Source organism: Linderina pennispora, assembly GCF_002104995.1.
Source record: "Linderina pennispora strain ATCC 12442 chromosome Unknown DL89scaffold_4, whole genome shotgun sequence".
NCBI lineage: Eukaryota > Fungi > Kickxellomycota > Kickxellomycetes > Kickxellales > Kickxellaceae > Linderina > Linderina pennispora.
The window spans coordinates 1,110,037-1,116,138 of record NW_024468252.1 but is presented as its reverse complement, the minus strand read 5'-3'; positions in this window follow the sequence as shown (position 1 = coordinate 1,116,138).

Sequence of the window (6,102 nt, the reverse complement as noted above, 5' to 3'; positions counted from 1 at the left end):
CTTACTACCAATATGCGACTCCAACTTAGGGCTGGTGCCCAGGATTGTACAGCAATCCAATTTGCTGACTGGCTACTTCAAGTTGGGGAAGGAAGGTTACCCAGTGATGAATATGACCAAATCCAATTACCTGTGGGTACTGTAATACCCTCAGATAATGTTGAGCTATTGATCAATGCAATTTATACTAATTTAGCATATCACTATAATCAAGCCAACTATATGGTCAATCGTAGCATCCTATCACCAACTAATGCCTCAGTGAATGATCTAAATAACAAGATCATTGACCATCTACCAGGCACTATCATTAACTACTATAGTGCTGACTCAATTGCAGATACTGATGGTGCAACTACAGAGACCCAGCAGCTGTTCCCAGTTGAATTTCTTAATTCACTAGATGTTGGTGGAACCCTACCACCTCATCACCTCCGCCTCAAAGTAGGGGCACCAATCATACTCCTACATAACCTGGATTCTGCCCATGGTCTATGTAATGGCACACGACTTATATGCCATAGATTACAGCCCCATGTGATTGATGCTGAAATTATAACTGGTGCTGCTTATGGTACCAGGGTATTTATACCCCAAATGATATTAACAACTAAGCACCAGCAATTACCATTTGTTCTATGCCGATGCCAGTTCCCAATCCGCCTTGCCTTCTCAATGACTATAAATAAGGCCCAAGGTCAAACAATGGAACGAGTTGGGCTTTATCTTCCATCACCCATCTTTACTCATGGCCAACTCTATGTGGCACTTTCTCGCATACAATCATTTAGTAATCTCAAGATAATGTTAGGGTCAGCTACACATTATCCTGATGGTGAACCTAAGACTAAAAACATAGTCTATAAGGAGATATTTTCTTAGTTTAATTTTAACTTTATATTAAATATATTTTTATTAGCTAATACTAATTTCTACCATATACTATTATTAGTATTAAAATTATTAAATATTTTATATTAAAACCTATTATATTCAAAAACAAATTTGTATTTATGTATTCAGCCTGCTGCAGGCGCTAGCAGTCTCCACCGAAATGTGTGACAAACAGCGTTTGTCACACATAGAGGTGCGCTTGCATTGCAAGCATGAGACTGCTAGTCTTTACCTTTATATAAGATTTTATAGTCCAAAAAGTGTCCGACCGTCCGCTAGAAATTATTTAATTGGTTAAAAAAAAAAATAAAACTCTTAAGCTTCAACACAGGTTCGAGTGACTTGCTCTGTAAACTCCTTTTGATCTTGTGCGGCATCTGACCTCATCGGTGAAACCAGGGTGACGAGTTGTTATTGTAGTGGTCACAGGTCTCCACTGGATATCTCCATTGGTTTAGCGCAAGAGCTGCTCTCATTGTTGGTCGGCCTGATAACTTCCATAGCATCATCATGGTGGTCATCACCAGCTGCACAACACTCTTAGGATAGTTATTGGGGGTCATTCCTGGACTTGTAAATTTTAGTTATTTGCAATTTTGTTAGATAGATATTTGATTAATCGTTTTCAGAACCATTTTTTGCTATTAGATATTTTTAGAACAGATAATTATTATTGTTGTGTCCAGAATGTTTTTATGTGTATAATTGATTTTAAAAATACAAATATTTTTTTGGCCATTTCACCCAAACTACTATCGGCATCTTGGAAAAGTTTCAGTGAACATAATTTCAACCAGAAAGAAAAACCTTTGCATATTTGGGGTTAATTATCATTGGGCAACAAAAGTCAATATCTCAATAGATGTGGCTAAGCAACCACAAGGAAATTATGTTCACTGAAACTTTTCCAAGATGCCGATGGCGGTTTGGGTGAAATTTTTATTTCACTGAAATTGCCAATAGTTTCAACATGTATAAATAGTTGTTGTGCAGATAAGTATCTCTGTATAACCCCCTTATTGAAGATATTTCTATCATTGAGTAATGTTTGTAAAAAATTCCTATTTTAAAAGCTGCTTATGACATATCAACATAGAAGTTCATTGACTCATCAATTTTAGCTTGAATAAGTCTATCTTGTAGTTCTCTCATTGAAGCTTCTAACTCAACTTTTTGTGGTAAACTAATTCCAACTTCAGCATGTGTTGATCTCTCCTGGTTGTTGCTTGGATAGTCAAAGTTAGATAGAACCCAAAGTGTGTGGTGATGTTCAATAGGAACTTTACTAGCTGCTAGGATCTTCTTCATATTGTAAAGTAAGCAACAGAGTTTAAACTGCACATTGTACACAGTTGTATTTCTAATTCTTACAACTTCTCTATTTGAAAGTCTCTTAAATGTATTACCTAGTTCTCCAAATGTGCTCTCAACCATTGATCTAAATGACCCAAGTTTGCTATTGTATTCTAACTCTGCCTCACTTAAGTTGGTTCCTCTTGGCTTTCTAACTGGTAAGCAAAAGTTATGCATTCCAAAATTCTCATTCTCTTCTGCTTCTGTTAACTCCTCCAGAATACTTTGAGGATAACCACCATCTAAAACAACACAATCTACTGGAGAGATGTATTTCAATAGTGACATGTTCTTAATCATCTTAGAATCTGGATGGTCTTTACACTCCTCTGTTGGTGAAACAAGGACAACCATTCCATTCAAATCAATGCAAACTTGTGTTCTATATCCTGACTTCTTCAACTTGAAGGAATAAAGATTTGGTTTGTATGCACCATTATGTAGAGCTCGTGAGTCATGTCCATCTAACATAAGAGTAATATGCTTAAACCCTTGTGGATTCTGAATCTTTGCTGAGATCACTCTTAGTTCTGGAGTAGAGAACATTGTGTGCAAATAGTGAGAGAGCTTCTTGTTCAACTCACTTAACTCTGAGAGATAGAACATATTATGAATAACTTGGTAGCTGCTCTTAGGAATAAACCTCTCCATCTCATTGATTGATAGCCCAGCAACTAACTGGTACAAAATCAAGAGTCCTTTCTCAACATTTCTGTATGGACATGGATACTGCTTTCCACCAAATAGAACATTCAGGAAGAAGAACACAGGGATCATTCCAAGTTGCTTCACAAGTGTATCTTTGATAAGCTTTATTTCTTTCACTTCATGAGCTTCACTCCTATAATATTTCTGTTGTTTATGTACTAACCAGTCTTCATCAAGAAATCTCCACTTTGTTGTGTAGAGCACATTCCACTCTTTCTCTCTTAATTCTTGTAATTGATTGTCCATCTGTGTGAGGTAGTCATAAGTAAAAATTTCAACTTTTATCAATTTTAGAAAATGGGATCATTCCAGAACTTCTTCAAGCAACACTTAGCTGAGATGTGTGAGGAAGAAAGAGATATGCTTACTCTGCTACTTATTCATGACTTTGATATGAGTGATGACCTAGCAATACAAGTGCGAAATTGGATCCAACATATTGCTACTGATTGTGAGGTAAGGGTTGAACATGTGTATGATGTTTGTCATACTTTCCATAGAGATATGGAGAGAATGGTTGCTTATGCTATGTTTTAAAATGGCTGCTATTCAACTGTGATTGTTCTATATCCTACACTTACAACTCTCAGATATATTTGGTGCTTTGATTCACCTAACTGTTGAGAAATTGCTTTTCCAATAGAACTGTCAGCTGGTGTCCTAATAAGAGTTGGCTGTTTATCTCTCCCTTTAATATGAATATCAATATAGAAGTATGAATATCCTCTGAAAGTATGGAGTGCATAATGTGTAACTATAAATTCATCATCTAACTGAAGAACATTGTAAGCAACTCTATACAAGGAGGGTTTCAGATCTGTATTCTCTTTGATAAATATATGTCTAGTTTCATCAAGTGTGATATTGTCTATTGCTGTTGTTAGTACATTGATCTTTTCCTCATCTGCAGAATATTCAACCTCTGACATTTCTGATAGACATATCTTACTCTTTGCTTGTTTGCTGTCTATCCAACCAATGTGCATTCCTTTGTAGTTAACTAGTCCCATCTCTTCAAAAGTGTGATACTGCTTAGTTGTAGGATAAGTTGACCAGAAGGAGTTTCTCTGACTTGGAACAATAGTTATGTTCTCATCAACTCTTCTAAGAACTTTTTCTGTTTCAAGACCACTTTCTAGTGAATCATATATTTGATAAAGTGTAGGTCTATTGTTGAATGAGAGATTAGCAACAACTACCATTGGATCATCATTCTTGTTTAGCTTCTTAATAATTCCTTGCTTCTTTGATGTGATAGAGTTAAACCAATGACAATATACTAGAGTATGCTGTTGTCTCACATAAATACAAACAGTATAACAACTACTAACTTTATCAACAAGTGCCATCCACTGTTTTTCATAAGAAGTTGCAAATGTTCTGCATTCATTCATGAACTGAACTGTGTTAAGAAGCAAGTTGCTATTCCATTCAAATGTTTGCATCTGAGAAGAATGTACAGTTAGTTCTATCCTAGTCAAACCAGAGTTTCTGCAAGCATATAATGTTTCTCCAAAGTTGTGCAAAGTTGGCATTATAAATTCAGAAAGTTTTGAACTAAGAGGATTACGAACTTCACCACTCTCAAGAAGCTGAATAAACTTGTTGTAAATTTTGTTCTTAACTTTAACATCTCCTTTCTTTGTAAACCAGCTAATACAGTTAGAGCCAGACTTGCGTAAATCATCAACAATATCTTTCTTTTCAACTCCTCTTTCTAAAAGGTATTTATATATAATATTTCTAGATGAGATATTCATGCAATCCATTGTGATGTCATAATTCTGTAGATATATTTTGTGATCAGCCATAGTAGCAAACTTCACTGTTAGCAAAGAACTAGCTATTGCAATATTTGGTGTAGATACTTTGTAAATAGCAACTGGTCCATATTGCTCACTAATCTTACTTCTAACATACTTATAACCAAAACCTTCTCCAAATACTTTATGCAATCTAACACTAGCTGACTTCTGCTTCACCTTTATATCTGATTCACTGCATTTCTCAACAACCTCAACAATAAATGAGTCAACAAATATTTCAGAAGAATGCTCAAATCCAAGTTGCTCTACACCTCTAGCAGTATACCTAGCATCAGCAACATCAGGCATATTTCTTCTTTCTGACAGCACTCTTGTTAGTAATGCTCTTAGTTCACTTTGGAAGGGGGTCATTCCTGGACTTGTAAATTTTAGTTATTTGCAATTTTGTTAGATAGATATTTGATTAATCGTTTTCAGAACCATTTTTTGCTATTAGATATTTTTAGAACAGATAATTATTATTGTTGTGTCCAGAATGTTTTTATGTGTATAATTGATTTTAAAAATACAAATATTTTTTTTGCCATTTCACCCAAACTGCCATCGGCATCTTGGAAAAGTTTCAGTGAACATAATTTCAACCAGAAAGAAAAACCTTTGCATATTTGGGGTTAATTATCATTGGGCAACAAAAGTCAATATCTCAATAGATGTGGCTAAGCAACCACAAGGAAATTATGTTCACTGAAACTTTTCCAAGATGCCGATGGCAGTTTGGGTGAAATTTTTATTTCACTGAAATTGCCAATAGTTTCAACATGTATAAATAGTTGTTATGCAGATAACTAGCTCTGAATGACCTTCATGTGTAAGCAGTAGTATTTGGGCCACAATGGACCCAGTCTGTATAGACTGATTCAAGAGACTGTATGAGTGCTAAAGGCCTCAAGAACCATGCAAGCCAGATAATTTTTAATAAAAAGTTCTTAATGCTATGCATACGCAATAAAGCAAAACTGAACAGCATCATTTCTCTTCTTACTTTGCCTATTGAATTTCTCAAATGAATATTACCCGCAGCACTACTGTCATAAAGACATCGCTTGGTGGTATTGGCTTCCGTGATTCTATGTTGCCCTGCCTAGAGCAATTTGTACATAGTGTCAATATCATCAAAGAGCATACATACATGCTTGCACGATGGATACTACTCCATCAGCTAGCTTACGATGATGCCTTTGACCCAGCAACATTTGTGAAAAAGGGGTTTTTTCGTTTTATTTATTTATTCATTTATCGCAACTTGAAGGCGAAGACTGTCATATCTGCCGAGGATTTCGTTAACCGGAAGGACAGGTCAGAACTGTTAACCGCCGATTTC